Source organism: Girardinichthys multiradiatus, chromosome 2, assembly GCF_021462225.1.
Source record: "Girardinichthys multiradiatus isolate DD_20200921_A chromosome 2, DD_fGirMul_XY1, whole genome shotgun sequence".
NCBI classification, from domain to species: domain Eukaryota; kingdom Metazoa; phylum Chordata; class Actinopteri; order Cyprinodontiformes; family Goodeidae; genus Girardinichthys; species Girardinichthys multiradiatus.
In genome coordinates this window covers 35672713-35696130 of record NC_061795.1, presented here as the reverse complement: position 1 = coordinate 35696130, position 23418 = coordinate 35672713, and the positions used below count along the sequence as shown (strand labels likewise).

Sequence of the window (23418 nt, the reverse complement as noted above, 5' to 3'; positions counted from 1 at the left end):
AAAAATACCCACAAGGCTGCAGTTTGTCGTCGTCAGAGGAACCTTGTGAGAGTACTGCTCCCACCCCAGTGTCGGAGGCGTTGACTTCCAAAATGAACTGTCTGGAGGGATCTGGATGTTTTAAGATGGGTGCCTGGGCGAACTTCTCCTGAAGAACACGGAAGGCTTGATCCGCAGCGGAGTTCCAAAGGAAGTGCACTTTAGTGGAAGCTAGTGCAATTAAAAGAGCTGCCGTCTGGCTGTAGTTCCGGATGAAGCAGCGGTAGAAATTGGCACAGCCGAGAAACCTCTGTAATTGTTTCTGTGAGTCCGGAACAGGCCACTCCAGCACAGCCTTAACCTTCTCTGGGTGTGCACGGAGCTCTCCACCCTCTAGAATAAAACCTAAGAAGGTTACAGAGGTCTGGTGAAATTCACATTTCTCCGCTTTCACGTACAGTGTGTTCTCTAAAAGTCTTTCTAACACCAGATGAATGTGATGCTGGTGAGTCTTCAGGTCCTTAGAATAAATCAAAATATCGTCTAGGTAGACAAACACAAAAATGTTCAACAAATCCCTGAGGATGTCATTAACAAGTCCTTGGAAGACAGCAGGGGCATTGCAGAGGCCGAAGGGCATGACTAAGTATTCAAAATGTCCAAGTGGGGTCTTAAAAGCTGTCTTCCACTCATCCCCCTGGCGGATCCTAACTAGGTGAGAGGCATTCCCAAGGTCAAGTTTAGTGTGAAACTGTGGCCTCGCGGACAGGTTCAAAAGCTGAAGAAAGTAAAGGAAGAGGATACTTGTTCTTAACCGTAATGTTATTAAGCCCCCTATAATCAATAAAGGGCCGAAAAGAACCATCCTTCTTGTTGACGAAAAAGAAACCTGCGCCTAGTGGTGATGAAGAAGGGCAGATAAGGCCGGTAGCCAGGGACTCAATGATATATTTCTCCATAGTCTGCTGCTCGTGTGTAGAAATGGGATACAACCTGCTGGTGGGCAGGGAAACTCCTGGAAGTAAGTCAATGGCGCAATCATAAGGTCGGTGTGGAGGTAATGAAAGCGCCTTAGCTTGATCATTGTATATCAAAGGTACCCGGGTAAGATCCGGAAAATCACTCTCCTCAACAACTGAGTCAGGGGGAACGGGAGCGACTGCAGACTGAAGGCAGGTAGTGTGGCAACTGGTGGACCAGGACTCAACTCTGCCCTTAACCCAATCAAGGTGAGGATTGTGTTTACTAAGCCAAGGGAAACCCAGCACCATAGCATGCGTAGCTACAGGAAAAATGTAGAAGGAAATTAATTCTCGATGATTGCCAGATAACAAGAGGGTTTATTTATTATAGGTTTAGTTTGGTGAGTAATATGAGACAATTCCTGACCATTGAGGGTTGTCACAAGACGTGGTGCTGTTAAAGCCACAGTCTCGATCCCAGCTGCTTTAACTAGATCCAAGTCTATAAGATTCTGTTCACTTTCTGAATCAACCAGTGCAGAGAGATTGTGGACCTGTTGGTTAAGTAGTAACGTGGCTGGCAAACAAAATCTGAGGGATTCAGGTGAAACAGTCTCGTCCGCCGGTATGTCCCTATCTACTGACGAACCTGATCTTTTGGCCGAGGAGGACAAGTAGGACAGTTGGCTACAAGATGTTCTACGGAGCCACAATAAAAACATTGCCTAGCCTGCCAGCGCCTCTGCCTTTCCTCGCTAGTGAGGCGCGCCCTACCCACCTGCATGGATTCAGTTTTTCCTACCAGTTCTTGGGAAGGAGGCTTGGGGTTAACATTAGGCAAAAACGTTGGCTGGGTCCTAACATAACTGCGTTCATTTCTGGGATTCCTCCTCTCCCTTAACTGGCTATCTATTCTAATGGCTTTAGCAATGAAATCCTCCAATAACTCTGGCTCATCCACTAAAACAAGCTCATCCTTTAAAGTCTCATCTAGGGCATGAAAAAATACAGATTTAAGGGCCCGGGTGTTCCAGCCAGATTCTGCTGCAAGGATATGAAAATGGTAAATGGACTGAACTTATATTGCGCTTTTCCAGTCATACAGACCACTCAAAGCGCTTTACACTAGAGCCACATTCACCAAATTGCACTCACTAACAGTCACACATTCATACACCAATTCACAGATCGGTAGGCAACTTGAGGTTAAGTGCCTTGCCCAGGGGCACATCGACATATGGCAGGAGGAAGCTGGAATTGAACCCACAACCTTCTGATTGCAAGACAACTACGCTTCCTACTGAGCCACAGTCGCAATCTATAGCAAATTCTGTTAGTGGTCTACCCCGCTGCTTAATAGTCCATAACGTTCGACCTGAAGCGACATAATCAATACAGAAAGAAAAATGTATCCTAAACTGTATGATCGGAAAGAACTCCCTTGAGTGCCTCTGCTGGGTCGGGTTGGCTCAAGTATTCTGTCATGGTGTTACGTATGGCTCTGACCCACATGCAAAATCATGCTCAAGTGAAACGGGTACAAGTTTGAAAAATATTTATTTAAGGAGAATGGATCGGTATGGTGTGCAGGAACAACTGTAAGGAAAAAACGACAGGTAAGTGGCACAGTAAACGAAACCGGAACTTAAATGTGAAATGTCTCTTACTAGGAGGGAGTAGGCAATCCGCCAGGAGGAGAGCGATTTAGACTGGAAAAGAAGTGAATGTGGAGACAATGGTAAGTCCGATGATTTCTTAGTTACTAGTGTTGGGACCACAGCCAAGGATTTCAACATCAAAACTCCGGTACAAACTTTTCTGGAACTTTCAAAATAAATTGCATTTAACCAACTTCCAGCACAACTTCAGAAGGAGGAAACGGGATAACTGCGGACTTCCTCGGACGTCCCTGCCCAAATAAAAGCACCACTCTTGCTACATCCTGCCTCTTCCATGCCAGTGATCATCGGGATAGGAGGGGAAAACAGCGCGCTAATGTCTCTTGCTGGCAAAAAGACATAAACTCTTCAAACTGGATCCAAGGGTGTCATAAGATCACGCGATTATATGCAAAGTTAAGTACGAGTGAATCACTGTTTGTGTACCCGGTGATTTCATTCATAAAGAGAGGAAATTAAGGGATAAGCATTGCTTTACTTTGTTTCTGAGGCCTGCAGAAGCAAACTGTGTCCCAGAGGATTCCCCGTAGAAACGCTGTCTCTACTAAGCCGAGTGGAGCGGTTTTCCCGGTCTGAGAGGACGACAACAGGAGCCGCATCCCGTGGTAACGTGCAGTGTGGTCAGCGGACAGAACGAGCCATCTTCCAGCCACTGCTCCGGAGGTTAGCTGAAAGCTAACCATTTGTTGACTGTGGACGTTTCTTCAAACTTCGTCGTCGCCCGGACAACTCCTCAACACGTTCATACGAGGTTTGGTGTTTGGGCAGAATAATAGAGAAGAATTTAGATTTAAATGATCTAAATGTTTTTCATTTTGTGAAGTTTGGTTTTGTTTGGGTTGAACTCAGCTATCTTGGTATTAGCAGACTTACCTGCAGCACACATGTTCAGTTTGTGTTTGTGTTCTTCGTTTGTGTGTTTTTAAAGTTAAGACAAACTTTACTCGAAGGGTGATTTTAAACACAGAAGATTGATCATAACGCGCCATCCGTGCTTATGCATTTTAACCCTTTACTCACGGTATTTTTAAAGGTGTGTGTTTGATTCTGGTGCTAAGCTATCAGCCTCCTTTGTTACCTTCAACTGCTAACAGGTAAGGACACATGCCTGGTGCCAAAGAATATTTACCCAGAAAGGTTGTTAGTTTTCAAGCTAGTAAATAATAGTCCCTAAACATTATTTTACTAAATATGATAACTAAGTAAACACCATTAAGCCCCATTTCTCCAGAAAAATTTGGCTCTTTTTCAAAATATTCCCTAAATAATATTTCTTTAAATATTATTTTAATAAATAAAGGCAGCTAATGAGACCCCGTTGAGAATTAGTCATCCAGAAGGTTGGTTTTATTCAGCAGATCATTCTTAAAACATTATTTTATTAAAATAATATTTTATCTGATCTTGCATTGTGAATGGTTGTCCAAGTTAGTTCCAAGACTAACTTCACGTCACTTCCAGATTCTTCAACATAATCCTTGGTTCTCAAACATAAATAACATTGCATGGTAATATTGCATCAATCTTTCAATCATGATTTCCAATCATCTTTAATCAACTTGTTTATAATGTACATAGCCCATTAGTCTTCCCTATTCTTTAATTCTGCTTAGTAGTTAGTTGGATTGCTTTAGCATGGTGAAGAGTTTGTTGATTGAAATATGTTTGACTTTGAGTTGACTTATTTTTGTTAATAAATTCTTGTATTTTAAGAAATTGTGTAAATTCATTCCATGTGTGTGTAGAGCTTTGCTGTTCAATGATGTCAGAGCTCGTCTCACACCTTTCTACACTGCTCAAAAAAATAAAGGGAACATTCAAATAATGCATCCTAGATCTGAATGAATGAAATATTCTCATTGAATACTTTGTTCTGTACGAAGTTGTGCTGACAACAAAATCACACAAAAATCATCAATGGAAATTAAATTTATTAACCAATGGAGGCCTGGCTTTGGAGTCACACACAAAATTAAAGTGGAAAAACACACTAGAGGCTGATCCAACATTGATGTAATATCCTTAAAACAAGTGAAAATGAGGCTCAGTATTGTGTGTGGCTTCCACGTGGCTGTATGACCTCCCTATAACGCCTGGGCATGCTCCTGATGAGATGGCAGATGGTCTCCTGAGGGATCTCCTCCCAGACCTGGACTAAAGCATCCGCTAACTCCTGGACAGTCTGTGGTGCAACGTGACGCTGGTGGATGGAGCGAGACATGATGTCCCAGATGTGCTCAATCGGATTCAGGTCTGGGGAATGGACGGGCCAGTCCATAGCTTCAATGTCTTCATCTTTCAGGAACTGCTGACACACTCCAGCCACATGAGGTCTTGCATTGTCCTGAATTAGGAGGAACCCAGGGCCAACCGCAGCAGCACATGGTCTCACAAGGGGTCTGAAGATCTCATCTCGTTACCTAATGGCAGTCAGGCTACCTCTGGCGAGCACAAAGAAATGCCACCCCACACCATTACTGACCCACTGCCAAACCGGTCATGCTGAAGGATGTTGCAGGCAACAGATCGCTCTCCACGTCTCCAGACTCTGTCACGTCTGTTACATGTGCTCAGTGTGAACCTGCTTTCATCTGTGAAGAGCACAGGGTGCCAGTGGCGAATTTGCCAATCCTGGTGTTCTCTGGCAAATGCCAAGTGTCCTGCACAGTTTTGGGCTGTGAGCACAACCCCCATTTGTGGACGTCGGGTCCTCATACCATCCTCATGGAGTTGGTTTCTAACCGTTTGTGCAGACACATGCACATTTGTGGCCTGCTGGAGGTCATTTTGTAGGGCTCTGGCAGTGCTCCTCCTGTTCCTCCTTGCACAAAGCGGTCAGGACACTACGCTGACAGACACAATAAACCTTCTTGCAACACCTCGCATTGATGTGCCATCCTGGATGAGCTGCACCACCTGAGCCACTTGTGTGGGTTGTAGAGTCCGTCTCATGCTACCACGAGTGTGAAAGCACCACCAACATTCAAAAGTGACCAAAACATCAGCCAGAAAGCATAGAAACCGGTATAATCCTTGGAAGGTCCTTGAAAACGTAGTTAGTGTTTGAACGAAGCCACCGGGGCCAGCCTGGGTAACCTCCAGGTAGTCGCCGGTTCAGTTCACTAAGAAGAACAAAGAACAAGTTAAACGTTGTCGAAGGCAAAGTACACATAAACTTAATTAATACGAGGCTGGCTGAGTAGCTACCACAGAGGCTAATACTCGAGCGACGAGATGCTGGCTGCTTCCTGCTTCAGTACTCCAGTACTCAATCACCGAGATGGAAAGCACCTGTCTCCACCACTGCTGAGCACTAGCGCCTACTAGGAGTCAAAAAACACAGACAAAAACATACAACAGAAACTCCAGCCCGACAAGGTACTGAAGAGGGGAATGAGGAAGGCTGATCTTCAGAGTAGATTTGATTCCCTCATGTTCCGTTAGCATCAGATGCAGTAATGTTTTTAGGTAGTTGGGGATCAAACGAATGCAACTCCTGGACTACATGCATTGCAATAATAATGATGTCCCTTAAACTATTTCACATTTTGTCATGTTTCAATGACAAACTTTAAAATTCTTTATTTGGATTTTATGTGATAGGCCAACACAAAATAGTGTATAACTGTGAAGGGGAAGAAAAAGGATTTATAGTTTTTCATTTTAAAAATTGAAGTAGTGTGAAGTCATTTGCTTTCGAACCAGTTTACTCTGGTGTCCCTAATGTAATCCACTTCAATCCATTGGCCTTTTAGACAAGAGGGTCATGGAAACTCTGGAGGAGCTACAGAGATCCCCTGCTCAGATTGGAGAATCTATTGGCAGGACAGTTAATATTTTTCCACTCCACAAATCTGGTGTTTGTGAAAGGGTGGAATGAAGAAAGCAATTGCTGAAAAAAAGCAAAAATATGTTCCATTTAGAGTTTGCCAAATGGGCAAATGTAGAGGATACAATGTAGAGGATACAACGAATATGTGTGCTCTTCTTAAATGACAAAAGGTCAACTTTTTACATGCAATGTGTGTTGGAAAACTACACATCATCCAGAATATACCAACCCCATGGTGAAATATAGAGGTGGAGGCATCCTGAAAAAAAAAAAAAAACAGCAAAAGATCTGAGACTGGGCTGGAGGTTCACATCCCAGCAGGACAAAGATCCCAAATATACAGACAGAGTTGCAATCGAAATGTTAAAATAAAAGCTTAATTATGTGTTAGATTTGCCCAATAAAATTTTTTTTTGATGTGAATCCAATGTATGACAAGAATCAGAAATTGATGTTCACAGACGGTCTTCATCCAGTCAGACTCAGCTTAAGTTATTTTGCAAAGAAGAATGAGTAACAAATTTGAACCTCTAAATGTCCAACGTTAGTAGAGCATTAACCCCAAAGATTTGCAGATGCAATTACACTAAACATTTTGACTCTGGTGGACCTAATGTAGATGCGTGACAGGCACTGCTGATTTTGATTACAAGGGAAACTTATTTTCATTACAGGATTATGCACTACTTTGTTTTTTGTGTATTTACCTGGATAGGGCCCACTGGAGTATGATATTTCTTCTTCCAATGAGTCCTGGAGCAGACAGTGTCAGAGATACCAAAGGAAAAGCAAATTAATATAAATATTCTGTTAAGAAAGACTTGGACTAATTCGCAAATTTAAAAACAACCCTTTTACAACCAGTTAAAACTAGTAAAACAGCAACAGGTTCCCTTCAGTGCATCTCCTAAAAGACCCTTAAAATATGAATAGATGGAATAGTCTGAAGGCTGATGGTATTTTCAAGCTAATTCCAAGCCTAACGAGCACCATAGTTACTATGGTGCTGTTCCGCACACCTCTGGTTCCCCTTCTAATGCTTCTCTCAGGGATTTTGCCAGGGCCTAATTAGCCATGTTGATGGATTGTATAGACCATGTGCTATGCTCTTTACGCAGGGTGGTGGGCTGAGAGAGTCTCTAGAGTATATGTTAAGGCACTATTTCCTTTTTTGGAGTGTGCTAGCCATTAGCAGGCCTTTCACCCAGCCAGCACAAGGGATTATGGGAATATACGAATGAGACTGTGTGACCTTGGCCTCACAAAGCCACTCCAGCATCAATGCATCACATTGGGTTGTGTGCTTATTTTCAGTTCTGTCTGTTGTGAGTGTCTTGCTGTGAGATGTGTATGCGAGTGTACCACAGGTGCATTTGTTTTGTCTGAAGTGCATGAGCCTTCCTCTGAACTGTGGGGAAAAAATAGAGAGGGAAAGGTTCACACATAAACACTTTCCTGAAGGGCAACCCTGGCGGTGCAGACCACCTATTCTCTGAGACCTTCGTCCTCTCTTTGGCAACAAGTCAAACAGGAGAACAACTGAGATCTAAAGTTTTTTTAGCAAAAAGCTTGTCTCACTGCACACTGAGGCTCTGACATTCTCTCCAGGATAAGATAAAATTCCCAGGGAAACAATGCTGAATGGGGAATTGTCTCTCAGTGTACTCAGCATGAAGTTGCTTTCTGTTGTTTTAGCTGTCTCATTCAACCTATCAATTAAGATGAGAACATTTCCATTGATTCTGACAGTACCAGCAGGATTCTTATGGCAAACCTTTGACGCCCCATTGTATGTAATGTTACTTTAAGACAAAAAAAAATTAAAAGGGGTTATGTGATAAAAGATAGCAAAGAAGACTAAAATATATATTCTTCTTCTCTTCACACATCTTCCTCGCTGCTGGATATTTTGTAATATCACTGAAGAGGATTTCTGTCACAACTAATTTGTTGTGTAGAGCCCTTATGCTTTGCTGCCAACAGCTCTATCTTAGCTAAATGTCACACATCCATCACCTGCTGACGAACAGCTGCTGAGTACAACATTTTGAAACCAATTGCTAGTTTTTCTCACTGCTTGTCTATGTTTGTTTCTCATTTTTTCTAGAGTTGCTTAGTTTTTGCTGTATTACCACATAAATCCATCAACTGTAACCCTTTTCATCCTTTCTATCCTTACCAGCACCTAGTGCGTGCTGAAAGGTGCACACAGATTTAAATTATCTTGCCATCTGATGCATATGGTGATCACAACAATCACCAGTAGAGGGAAACATTGTGCTGTCATTTCCCTCAGAGTATTCATTGTCAAGGTGGCCCCCATCTGCCACTGTTATGCATGCAACAACCATACCCTTAGATGTGCCTCACCATCCTCCGCCCGCATGTTTTTTTTATTAAAATTTTAAGCAGAATGACTTACTACTAAGACACAATGTCTTTGTATTAGCAGATCATCGGCCATGAAAATGCCCCACGCTGCGATAAAAATCTGTTATCAGGTTAGCCAGACAATAAATAACAAAAGATCTAAGTCACTGTGGCTTTATTATGCTGCTCAGGAGTTTAAATCTACAGATTATGTAGAGGGGAGAAACTTCACATCATTCACTCCGACCCAGCAAGTACTGCAGAGCTTTAGGTGATCATTTTCCAGTCCGAAAGCTTATTCTACAATGAATTTAAAATGAATGAAGACCAAAATGTGTGAGATTGAGAGACCTATTCATAAAAGTTATCTGTACAGTACTAGAAAAAAGATTTTTCCTTCACCCTTATCATTTTACTCTACAGTTTTTTTCTTTTTGTCAGTCAGTTAATTCAAAATGGAACTTTGCGTATTTGAGTGCCTCAACCTGTGCCCTTGTGGTTTGGGCAACGAATGAAGAACATAATAAAAAATGAATGACAGGGAAGCTTGTTTAATTCTCATCATGACAGATTTTATTTGAATAGTGCACATCAATGAATACATTATTCATACAATCAACTTGCTAATCATCTTTTATGTAACATCATCTAGGGAATGGCTTTTTTACTTAGCTCATTTTAATGGTGCACTTGCATTCACTTCATGCAGAGTAAAGTGTGATAACAATAACAATGAAGTGGAAGAACAGCCAGTAATAGCTGGTAGCAACCTGACTGTATAGAAACAGAATATTAATGCAAAAGTTAATAATTTTATCAGTTTTCTCATAGAAAGTCCCTCAAAATAAAATAAGCTCAATAATATTTAACAATACAAAGAATTTAAAAGGATAAAAAAAGACATTGCAACACCATGTAATTGTTAGTCTGAATGAAACTGTATGAGCAAAGAATATAAGGTTGCAAGGGATTTTTTTCTATTTCAAGGTATACCATGATTGTAATAATTTACAATTTGAAAAGCACAAGTTCCCCCTCACCCCATGTGTTGCTGAGAGCTGTCAGTCAGCTGTGTATGAATTTTTTACAAATTTGATTTTGAAACATTTGCTGGGGGGACCTTTACCAATCATTAAATTGCTCTTCACTTTTTGGACTAATACCATTTTGAAACAAGTAATTGCATACATGTGCTAATATTTATTTAGTAAAATAATAAGCCACTACTAAGGTTTAGAACTTGGTTTATTAGACACCATTAGCTTGACAGGCTGCCTTCATTGCTTCACAAAGCAGAGCATAAGGGAAATATTTTATATTCCACAAAATTATATGTAAACTTTAGAACTACTACTAAATTAAACTTGTGATGGCTTCAGGTCTTACAGTGTACATCTGTTTTAAAGAAAATCTTTAGAATAGGTTGTTCTCTGACACTGGCATTCAACTTCAGTTTAATAACAAAGACTAAGTTAAGGTTTCACTGTTGGTTTTCAAAACATCTATAGCTACTGGTAAAACCAGTGTCATGATAGTGAGAACTGGCAAGAATAAGTGAAGTATTTTTCTGTCCATATGACCTGAGGCTCACAGAAAAAGAAAGCTTAAACAAGCCTTTGTTCTACTTTAGAGCGTGTCAGTGCAGAAGTCTAAAAGTCAACACAAAGACAGCTATACAGAATGGCAACGTCAAACAAAAAATAATCAGTATGCAGAAAAGAAATAAAAAAAAATTCATTTCAAAATTCAGTTTAATTCATTTAAATAAATGTTCCTTTTTTGTTTACATCCAACTTATTAAGCTGTGTCTTGGAGAATTGTTGGTTGTTGGTAATGAGGTTGTTGGGGGTTATGATTATTGATTGATTAATCTTGATCAATAATTATAATTACAAATCATAATTTGACAAAATCAATTTCTTAACCAAAATCCTCATTTATGAATTGAGACCAGAGATGTTTCTGGTGTTGTAATTGCCACTCCGACTGTACTCAGTGATGTTCTGCTCATAAAACTTCCCCCCGACTCTTGAGCAGACAAAAGGGTTATAAAGCTTTTGGCGGCAAGCTAGCAAGACGTGAGGTTGAAGACAAAAGGGAAATGGAGAATTTTACCATGAGGTTATTTTAGCAGTCCAGTCTTATAACACACCTGCGTTGACTCCCAGATAGTAAAACACAAACAGAGCTAGGAACGCGGCGGCTCCAGATATCAAAATAACACATCAAAGTTTCAATAAGCAAGGTTACATACACATATCATTCAGAACACATGAGATCCTAACCAGCGATTCTGATCGCTCTACACCTCTGACCCTGCCCAGGCCTTCTAATAAAGAAATAAAAGATTAAATAAAAGATGGGTTTTACTTGTTGAAGCTTCCTTCTGGGGCAGCGAGTGAGAGGAAAAAAAGGGGGGGGGGGTTGAAGCGTTGTGCGCGTCCGCAGTTACACTCCAAGAGAGCTGTCAGTCCCGTCCTTTGGTCTTCTTGACGAAAAGGAAAAAATAGGATCTGACCATCAGCAGTCGACTAGGGATTAAACTTGATGGCGGTTCGTTTCCTCGAACTCCGTGTTTTTGGTTACGTGTTAAACTCACGTCTTCGATCGGCAAAGTGAAATTTCTGGCCTTCCTAGTCCAGAAACCTCAGTTATGAATTGTTCGTTGGCCAACGAGAGAGAGAAATAAATGAAGACTCCACGTGGGATCTCTTCTTCTCCAGAGGATGCTCCAGTTGCGTGGTAACTGTGTCAAGATTTCCAGCTGAAAGCGAGTTTTCAAAATGTCCGCCTTCCTATATAGCGTCTCGTGACGTCAGACTTGGGACGCCCCGTCATATCAGTCGTGATGCTTGACGGGATATGGAGGAGCGGACTGTCCTGAATACAAAATGGCCGAAAGCATCAGGAGGCCTGGTGTCTGTGCAAGTAGTCCAATATTCAGCAACAAGTAGTCCAACAAGGTAAAAGACTGTTATAAAGTTCTTCGTTCAAACAAGGGTTTTCAACACATTTGTATTTACGGTATACGTTGGGGTACAAAACCAATAATCAAAAAGTGAGCAATGAGCAACAGTGGTTGGAGGATCTCCAGTTGGTTAGCAAATACCAAAAGGAAATCATAATAAATCACTGAAGAAAAGAATGGTCCTGTATTTGTTTTTGACCTGTCCTCTTAGGAGAATCCTTGAAATACTTAAATTTTTTAAAATAACATTTTAAAAAATTAAAAGAAATCTTCCTAAATACTTTATTGTTTGACTTATGATAGTACTACTGCTTCTAGAAAAAGCAATAATACTATCATAATCTTGGCCTTTCTGTGTGGATTTTTCATTTGTATGCATAGATTTTCCCCAGGTACTCCTTACATGCATGTTAGGTTACTAAATTGACCTTATGTGTAAATGTAAAATTTCATAGTAAAAAGAAATGGCCTTACCTAGTAATTCCAAAAACATTTTGGGTAGAAATAGTCTGGACTTTACCAGGTTCTAAAATTATTTAGAGCCAAGAACAATTGTAAAAGAACATACAGGGTAGATTTCTCAATTGCATTGTTTATTACACAAAGAATCTAATACCTAGAATCTGAGATCTTCTTGCTTTTAACAATAATTGGATGTTCTATGAAGCCCAAAAATATTCATATCCCTGTTAGATAATTAAATTGAAGTAATCTTTTAATTGAACTAAAATGCTTCTGACTAATATTAAGGTTTGGAGTGACCAAGCCAGAGTTGTGAATTGAACCCAACAGATAATCTGATCTACACATTAGGGTGATGGCAAGGAGGCCTTCCAACCTAAAAGAGTCGAAGTGCTCATTGCATTATATTTGTGGTCAAAAATACCATAAATATTAAAAAATTGCAAAACAGTTTCTAGGTGTATCCCTACAAATTACCATACAGTACTGTGCAAATGTTTTAGGCAGGTGTAAAAAAATGCTGTAAAATAAGAATGCTTTCAAAAATGGAAGTGTTAATCATATATAATAACTGGAAAGAACCTCCCACGTGCATGGTAAAACCATGCAAACAGAAAGACCCTGGCATGGTGAGGCAAGAACAACAACAATACTACCTTGAAGCCTCATTATTAATACCAACCCTAACTCTACCGAAACTGTGTGTCAACTGTATAGGTGTGCGTGTGCTTGAATGGATGAATGTGACTCTTAGTGTAAACACCACTTGGAGTGGTCAGGAACACTAGAAAAGTGCTACAGAAGTGCAAACCATTTACCATTCAGTCTATTTTTACATCACAATATTACAAGGAAATCAAACACACTGAACAGGAGGGAGCCTTAAATATACAGAAGAAAAAAGATAAAAATGTTAATAAAAAGCAGATTACTGAAAGGTTTCAGAAACAAATGCCTTTGCAGGGGCTGTTTCTTCGATTTTGTCAAACATGTGTATGTGCAACACTTTACCCTTTGACGTTTATTCAGCCTGGCACTGGGGCACGAGGAGCTGAATGTCTAATACCACCTAGACCAAAATTCCAGGTAAAGTCACATTATTTGCACCTAAATCCACAGATAGCAAAGCAAAATTTTCATCAGGTAGACTTACATGTTATGACAGGTGCCTATGTCCATTATATCAATGCGTTGATATATATGTTGTTTTGAGCCAGCATGTCAGGCCCAGGCTTTCATAGCAGCCCATCTATTACACATCAGTGACAGATTCAGGAAAAAGTTTGATTTGGCAAGACTGGTGTTTTGTGAAAGGTTAAATAACAGCCGGGATGTCTAATTGGTGCTATGTTTATCCCAGATACTTAATACACATGTTTTATAATGTTTACAAGTTGAAGAATATGAAGCTCAAAAATCCTGATAAAAAAAAAACTTCTGCACAAAACCAGAAGAAAGAAAAGCACCAGAATAAATCCCACCAAAGAGAGAAAATATAAGCATCACACTTTTCCTCATTGTATACTTGTGTGATGTTTCAGTGTTTGCAAAAAACATCACTGTTTTTATTTTTCAATGTCTGATTTCTTTATTCTGTATTTTGTTTTAGAGGATTTCAGAATCATATGTATGCTTAAAACAGGCTCTGTGTGGGACAGATAGCAAAAGGAATTAACAGCCATTTCACGCCACCACCTCAGTAGCTGAGCAGGGCGCAGGGAGAAGGAGGCAGCCGGGGCACAAACGACCCCCGAGACACTCTGTAATTGTGCCGCTCTGAAGAGCAGGTAGGTGTGCAAATTACTAAATGTGCCATGTAAGCCCATTTCAGCCAACTCAATCACTGTCAAGCATTTTTATAGTTTTGTGCAACTTTATTTTAAATTCAATCTTTCAATCTTAGTTCATGAATGGAGCCATTAATATATTTTTATTAAGTCATTGTGAAAGAATTGCTTTTTTAGTTGCTGGCGGATTGTAAATTTCTATTTAAATAGCTAAATAACGTCTTTTTGACAGGAGCAATTTATATTCAACTGGAAAATCAGGCAATGCCTAAAAGGCGTTGACCTTTGGAATCCCTAAAGAGACATTGCTCATTTACACATATGAGAAACATTGATGCCTTGGAAGCAAATGCAAAGAAAAAGAGAGTGATTCCATACTCTTCTGCACTATAGGTGGTAAACATACCTTGTATTTTTTTTTTGTCCACTTAGACTCTACTAAACAAAACTGTCTCTTTATTTGTCATTGAAAATAAATATATTTCTATTTCCTCCTCAAAACTCCATTGTGTATTTTGCTTTGGTGCTCTGTCCAACTTTTTTGATGCTTTGAAACTCTTTCCCCTTGATGCATTGCCTTTATATAAAAAATGTCAAAGCTGCCGGAATATGAAGGATTGCACCACGACCTCGGAGTGCCTTAGGGTGGGAAAAAAAAACACAGTTTATGTCATCCAGGCTTCATCTAACTTAGCTACAGTCTCAGTAGGTAGGTTGGGATGGAAGACAATGTGAGACACATGACAGCAGGGCATATATGACATACTACCGGTGTGGTTCTCTCTGGCCTCCCCAAACATTTGATATCACCCATAATCCATATGTATATGGACATGCCAGGACGTCCAGGGCACACATCCTACAAGGTAAAAAGGAGGTAGTGCTAAAGTTTGGTGTGTCCAACAGATCTGAAGCAATGCGACGTGACACCCCCCCCCCCCCCCATTCAATAATAGTTCAATGAGTATGAGTTTCTGTAATCAGCACTTTCAAATGTTTCATATCTCTACTAAAACTCACAAATTCTGTGGATCCAATACATTTGATTTGAATATTTATTGTCATTTAAATGTTTTGAAAGGTTGTAAATATTGCTGCTCTACTATTTTGTGATCAACAAAGCTTGATTAGATGCAGTCATAACCAAAAATGTAGCTTTCTGGTTGTGGATTAGGTGAATAAACTTATGTCCTCCCTGTGATGAATGATAAAGCTATACCCAGTCACCTGGCATAAACATTGCAAAGAAAAAGAAACACACTTTTCAATAAAAGTATTGGTTATATAAGTATTTGTACCTCTACTATCACTAGTTTGTGCAACCTCCGTTTTCCAATTGTTCTCAAGTTGGCGTATACAAGGAAACAGATCTTTGACCATTTTTTCTAGAACATCCAGAGGTTTGGGTCAGTTTGTAAGTTCTCCTCACATTAGCTCATTCCAAAGGCTTTCTGAGGGCTGAGATGACCATAAAGGATAGTTGATTTTATGTGATTTGGCCATATGTTTCGGATCACTATCCAGTTGAAAGGTGTGTCATTTCCCAACACCAGCATAAACAGAACTTTCAGTAAACCTGCTTTGTAAGACCTTTCAGGTTTAGGGAAGTCCGGACCCGTTGGATGGAGAGCTGGATTGAGCAATCCCCACAGAAACAGGGAAGTAGGAGTTATCTCATCGGGCAACGAAAGGTGGCGGCCGAACAAGACCCTGTTCAGCAGGTTTACTGAAAGCTCTGTTTAAGCTGGTGTCGGGAAATGACAGGCCTGACCTCTTAACAGCCTGCATCCAGAAGTCTCGCCCTTCTTCAGCTGGTGGTCTGGACGACTAAGTAGCCCACAGCAGTCATCCACTCCTCGATAGTCACTTCTGTTAACGGCTGCTCATTCCCTAATATTACAACTACTACAATACTACACCAAAACCACCTGGAGTGTTTGTTCCCAAATCACACAGACCCAGCTAAAGTCACATTAATGATCCCCTTATGTTTATGTGTGTGATGGTACCGCAACATACCAGTCTTTGTTGTGTTGTTAGGGGTAACAATAACACTGAAACCAGCGAGTTTTTCAAAATATTTATCCTAATGTGGGATTCTTTTTCTTCCTCATAAAAGAAATGTACTCAAATTGAGAGTTGAATAAAAAACATCAGAGAAATTATGCTGTTGTAGTTAAAGATGAACATGGTGTTAAACAGTTTTTCACCATGCATGCCAATAAATTTGTCTGGTTCCATAGATATTACTTGACTGGGACATTCCCAAGCAACCTATACAATTCCATGTAGTTTTTTCCCCCACATAGAGTATTTTAGATGAAAAAAAAAAACTAAAACTAATAAGACACTGATGGAAACTAGCTTATCTGTATTTCCAAAGATTTTAAGATGTGCCTGAGATGCTTAATTCTTTGTTTATACCCATATTGTTTTCTGGTTACAATGGTTCCTTCCTGGTTTGGTTCCTGCTTCTCTTTCTAGAACACAACTAAAGCATACCATCTAACGCCTTATTAGTTTATTTTTGCATGATATATATTATATACAGTATATATTATATATATATTCAGATGCATGATCTTTACATTAAATGCTTAAGTTCCTTTTTCTGGCCATACTTTGTAATACTCTGTCCCTATATATGTAGGGACGTTTTTTAAATCATTAAAAAAATTACTTCAATTTACTTGTAACCATAGAAACATGAAACTGGTAACAGTCTGTGCAGGGATTGTGAAAGTGCTTAATAATATATGCATGTTTTGCTGGGTAGTGCATGAGTGACATTTAAAATTCTAAATAATACTGAATAAAACAGGTACAGTCCGACATTTTAACTAATCTAATTCATTATGAATCAAATTATTTCATCCTGAATTCATATTCACGACAGGTTTAATATTATGTGCAATAATTGGGTGATAAAAGGGTCAAGATTGAAATTAATAAAATGTACAGCATCTTTTTGTGAACATCACCACCTCCTTATGCCCAATTGGAGTGACATCTCTTAGTTCATCCTTCACTTTTGCTTTTGTTTTTAGAATTTTCCAAATTACTAATTTTTATTTTCTTTTTCTCCTTTTTAATGCCACAATATGATACGTATAGTACTGTTAAGAGGTTTAGTAACAGTCATAATGGGTATAAATATTATTAATTTAGAGCTCATAAAGACACACTTGAACCCCAGTTTTTATGCAGGGTGGAAAGAGAATCCTGAAAACTAGAATTGCTGGGCAAGTTTGAAATAAAAACATTCAAACCTTTACTTTAGGTTACTTTTAGGGTTTTAGGGTTATACAACTTCAATGAATTTGAAAAACCAAAAACTTAATACACAAGTTGAGTTTTTCTGTGAATTTTCTCTTGTCTATGCTGCTTCTAATTTTATATACAGGCTCTAAAATATAGATACAGCCCCAATAACTTTTGGAAATGTGTCTTTTAAGAAGTTATGAAGAAGCTACTCACTTTTCTAATCAAATTCTGGTTGGATTTTTGAGCACTCTTTTTATTAATTGGTAGAGCTACTTTAACTTAGTTCATAATTAGTTTTCTGGTATGGGCCTGGCTAACAAGTATGGTCCATTAATTCTCATTAGGGCTGAGGTCAGTGCCATTCTAGAAGCTTAATGTAAACCTGCTGAATCTGTTCTGGAAAGCCAGTTGGACGTGTGATCATTGTGCTCCTGGACACCCAACTGGATCCAGGTTTAAAATGTCAAGTTGCTGATGTCTGACAAAGTGGAAGAATTCAGGAGTAGTTTTTCATCTACCACTGTGGCTGAGAGTTGGTACCTTGTTCTTTGGTTAGAAAGTCTCACCTTAAAACATATTTGTCATCATTATGACCGAATAATAAACTCACTTCACTGTTGACAGTGACTCTGGTGTTCAGGCATCCTTCAATTTATGATAGGCTAATGGCTTGGGGGTCTCTGATTATTTTAACCAATTTTCTTTTATTTGGGGGCTGACACAAATGGGTATTCCAACTGGACATTGGTCCCAAACATACATTTAAGCTGGTTTTGTAAAGGATAAAGCAGGCTTAAAATAAGCTTCTGGAATGACCCCAACCTCATTACTATTGAATATCCGCTCCACAAGTTCTGATAATACAGGTGGTCAAATATGCCGCCAGAATTAGGACCTTGCTTATGGTAACAAAAAGTGTGTGGTTTCTCTGCAACCTGATGAAAGACATTTATCCAAAAATGAGTGTACGCCTAGGGATAGTTTACACTAAGTTTACACTAAAATCCCACTAAAATTACAGTAAAATCCCCAAATTAATATGTTACTCATGCACGCTCATGCATGATGTGACTATGTAAACTTATCACAGGAGGTATAAATAGCTTCACTGGTAATTACAATGAGCAAATGAAACTCTAAAGGAATTTTGAAGGCAAAATTTATATTATTATGCTCATATTATTATTTTTAGAAAGAATTATTATTATTATTATTATTATTATTATTATTATTATTATTGTTGTGTTATTCAACTTTCCTTGGAATTAATCCTTTTCTTACTGTTGGGATTGGACTTTCCTCATTTTCCTTCTACTACTTTTTAAAGGTTTGAAACTGCCACTCTAAGACAAAATAGTAAAATTGCCGTGTCACTCCATGTATCGTTGATGGCTGAATAAATGTCCCATACCAAAACGAGGGAAAAAAGCCCATACAGTCCATTTCCCAAATTTGTCCACATTCTATTACATCAAGTGCCACTGAAATAACGCTGCATTTAGGGCACTGCAGCAGGCCCTACCATCAATGGCGATAAAGGCTTCTCAGCTGTAAAATAGAGCAGACATGCTGATCCTTGCGCTTCCACATTGGCCTTGGCTCCTCAGTATTCAGCCACTCAACTCGGCCAGAAGCAACACCGTCTCCCACTCTCATCTCACAGTCGAGAGCCTCTCTGCACATTTCACTCAAGTGCTCATGGTCCACAGTGCAGCGATAAGACAACCTGTTGATGTGCGGCACCTAACTCTATGTGTCATGGTCTAAAGTGTTTTTCATTCTGGACTTGTCACTGTAGTGGGTGGCCAGTTGCCACAGTTGATTGATTCTGTGAGCAGACAAAAGTACTTCTGGAGTGTTGTCAAAAGGAAAAATAAAAAGTTGTTGAGATTCACCAGCAATGTTCTACGTAACAAAGTGACTGTACTGAAAAGGCTATTCAAGTTCTTTTTGGTCTCATACCTTAACACAAAAGTTATGTGTTTGAGTGTGTGAACGCCTGTAAAGGGGGTATTTGGCAAACCAGAAAATAACAGTTTTGAATTTCTAGTGGAGTCAGCTATGAAATACCGGTTGTGGACACTTTTTCTCGCTTTAACAACTCTTGATGAAGCCTATCTAAAAGTTCAGTGCCTTACTTTATTTCCCCTTTACTGATAGTTCTGTTTTTGATTCTGTGCAAGGCTTTTAGGCTTTGTCAAGTGTTTCAGATCACCAAACTAATTTCAATATCATACAAAGATAACCTATGTAAATAGAAATTATTGTTTTTATAAAATTCAGCCCCATTGGTGTAGGGTCAAATTACAATATCTCAAGCAAAGCTAAATCTGGGCTTTGGTTAGGCTACTGTAAAAAAACAATTTTTGTAGCAATTCAAAGGTGCAATGCTAGTGTGCTTTGGATCATTTTCCTGTTACATGAACCAAGTGTGCTTAAACATACAGTCACAAACTGATGGCTGGACATTCTACTTTAGAAATTTCAGTAAGAAAGCAGAATTTTAGGTTTCAAATTAAAGTTCCTAAAGCAGCAAAGCAACACCACACCATCATACTAGGCAAGTTTGAAGTTAATTGTTGGTATTGTGCCTTTATACAGAGGGTAATTCGGAGTGAATTACAGGAAAACAAATGAACAGAGATAAACAAAAAAAAAATCATCTGACATTAAAAACTGGCAGTCTGATGTCCTCTTTTTAAAATGTTGTGATACTGTTTAGTCAGATGTAATGGGATACACACCATATTCCTTTTACTTGTCACAGTGGTTTTGTCCACAGAACATTTTTTTTAACTCTTTGGGATCAGCAAGATGTCTCAGTAAATGTAAAATTGGCCTTTGTGTTCTTTCTGGTTGGTGGTGATTTTAGTCATAGAATTCTCTCATGGACATTTTCGTCCAGTCTCTATCTTATTGTTGAATCATAAAAAACACTGACCTTATCTGAGGTGTGCAGTCCTTTTAGATGTTTTTCTGGGTTATTTTGTGAACGCCGGGATGAGTCAGCAACATGCTCTTGGAGTAATTTTGCTAGACCGGCCACTGGAAAGGTGCAGCACTGTTACATGTTTTCTTCATTTGTGGACAATTGCTCTCACTGTGGTTTCTGGCATTTATAAGTCCTTCAGGCTTAGAAATGGGCGAGCGTTATAGAGTGTTGTCTAAAAAACCTTTAGCTTATTTCAATTTGTCAATTAAATTATATTTAGTTGATTTCCTGATCTACAGGTCTGAAGTAATAAGGCAAGGCTGTGGCTGGTGAAATTTAACACATTTTTCCGTAGAATGTAGTCAATCAGTTAATTCACAATTTGAAAGGGGGGGGGTTATTTTTTTCAACTCGGGCCATGTTGGGTTTTCTTAGTAAATGCAATAATTATTTGAAAGCAGCATTAAGCATTCAAGTTGAGGATTTATGCAGATGTCCTTGCCTGATTTAAAAAGTAATCTGACGATTATCCACATTTAAGTTTAGCAAAAAAGAAATATATCTTCAAATTTGTATTATTAAAATTGAAATTGAAACCGTCTATCTCTTTTCTTCTACTTCACAATTATGTACTGGTTTGTGTCGGTGCAGCAGAAAAAATATAACTGTAACATTAAAAATGTGAAGACATTTTGTGGGTTTTACAACTTCGTTCGTTTTTCATAGAGGGAGTGGAATCAATCAAACCCTTCTCTAAACATTGACATTTAAATCTGAGTATCTCAAAAACAGTAATTTTAAACATTTCTTAATAGTCAAGCCCATGGATCAAAATAAGCATGCTTGCTGGCTACAGAAACAGAGGAAAATGGATCGGCTTGATAAATAATGTATCCAGAAGGGAAGATGATATGACAGTAGGAAATTAAACACACTAATATAAGGAACGGAGGACAAGGCAATCAGGCCTTAATTAAAGACTTTGAGGAGTCAAGGCCATGATTTAGGTCCAGACATGTACTACTTTCCTGCTGACATAAACGATGAGCTAAGGATTATGAGGCCATAGCAGCTGGGTGTGTTTTCACAGACCTTCTGCCCTCTTAAGGCTCTTGTAATGAGTTCCTATTTTTGCTGAGGGATAATTACTGCTCTCTACATGTTAACATGATATGAGTGTCTGTAAAGTAGTCAGTTATCTAATACTACATGTGTTGCCAATGAGCTTTATCTCACATCAGTGTAAATTCTGCTGGTAAAACAGAAACACAAAAAAACGAGCTGAACATAGAAAAAGTCTTTCAGAGGCAAATATTTATTTGTGTTTAAATTAGGTATCAGTCTCTGCTCCTAGCTTAATATTCTTCTTTTTGTACTCTAGATATTTAATAGAGATACAAACAATTGAGGGATGCTTTGGCAAACCAGACAATCACTCAGAGAAACTAAAGGTACAATTCATCAAACAAGAGAAATGAAGGAAAGTGAAATAAAAACTCTCCTAGTCTGCCACAGCTTTTAACAGCGGCATCATACATCTCTCTGGAGGGGTGCCTGAAAAGGAGACTCAAGCCGCTATTCATCTTTTGTGACATGTTTATTTTTATTTATGCCTTATATTCAGCTTTTCTAGCTATAATATTATTTGCAACCACACATGTTGCAAGAGCGTAGACACAATAAATCATGATATTTTCATTGTTTGACCTCAGCAGAGCGCTGATATTGGTAAGCGTCAGAATATTCATAACTGTTTTGTGAGGCTACCATTTATGTTGGATAAAATCATCAAAATCTGAAAGGGGAATATCATCAACTCGTACTGTGAAGGCTTAAAGCTCAGATCCCAATGTTCTGCACTTCTGTTCAATATTGGATTTGTGTAAGAAAAACAATTAGGCTGATACAAACACATAAAAATGAAACCTTAAAAGTAGTAGCTTCAAAGATGCAGGCTCAGAAGCAAACTGCACAATGGCACCTCATAATCAAGACAGAGGAATCAAGTGGGAATGGTTCTTCTAGTAGTAGGAAATCAGATTAGTGATAAGTCAAACATTAGTAAAGGTATTAGTGCACAGGATGGGGTGCAGCCATACATGAATGAGCCAGGAACAGAAGATAAACCACCTGCTGAACTGCTGATAGATGCAGAGGGACCGATTTGTTACAATTTTAGGGACTTATTGTAAGATGGCATGATATTTTCGTACCCCAGGTTTACAAAGTGTCTGTCTCTACTCTGCCCTTCGCCGCCATTATATGTTGGCTTTCAGCTTTGAGAAATATCGTTCATGGCTTTCATCTTTTTTTTTCTGTGCGTATTATTTTTTTTATTTTATTTATTGATTTAGTTTTGAATATGTAATAGTCATGTACAGAAGAAACAAAAGAACAAGAAAAGAAAAGGGTGGCATGTTGCAAAAAAGTAACAAATGGTGTACATATTCAAGGGTGGGGAGAAGTATGAACTTATTGTGACCCACCCCTTTACCAAACACACTTTGACAATGAACTGTTCCGGTTTACTTAAAGAAAATGGATTTTATATATTTTCTTTCAATATTACCTACATATTTAAAAATATTATATTATACATTATACTTACAGGTGTTGGACAATGAAACTGAAACACCTGGTTTTAGACCACAATAATTTATAAGTATGGTGTAGGGCCTCCTTTTGTGGCCAATACAGCATCAATTCGTCTTGGGAATGACATATACAAGTCCTGCACAGTGGTCAGAGGGATCTTAAGCCATTCTTCTTGCAGGATAGTGGCCAGGTCACTACGTGATACTGGTGGAGGAAAACGTTTCCTGACTCGCTCCTCCAAAACACCCCAAAGTAGCTCAATAATATTTAGATCTGGTGACTGTGCAGGCCATGGGAGATGTTCAACTTCACTTTCATGTTCATCAAACCAATCTTTCACCAGTCTTGCTGTGTGTATTAGTGCATTGTCATCCTGATACACGGCACCGCCTTCAGGATACAATGTTTGAACCATTGGATGCACATGGTCCTCAAGAATGGTTCGGTAGTCCTTGGCAGTGACGCGCCCATCTAGCACAAGTATTGGGCCAAGGGAATGCCATGATATGGCAGCCCAAACCATCACTGATCCAACCCCATGCTTCACTCAACAGTTTGGGTGGTACGCTTCTTTGGGGCTTCTCCACA

General features: G+C 39.1%; 1 long non-coding RNA gene across 1 annotated transcript in view; it reads right to left on the bottom strand.

The window, feature by feature from the left end:
• LOC124859418 overlaps positions 1-23418 on the bottom strand; it is a 48765-nt gene that overhangs the window by 9863 nt on the left and 15484 nt on the right. The window contains exon 2 of the long non-coding RNA XR_007036087.1: positions 7160-7205. This is a non-coding gene — a long non-coding RNA (uncharacterized LOC124859418). The remainder of the gene's footprint in view (positions 1-7159; positions 7206-23418) is intronic.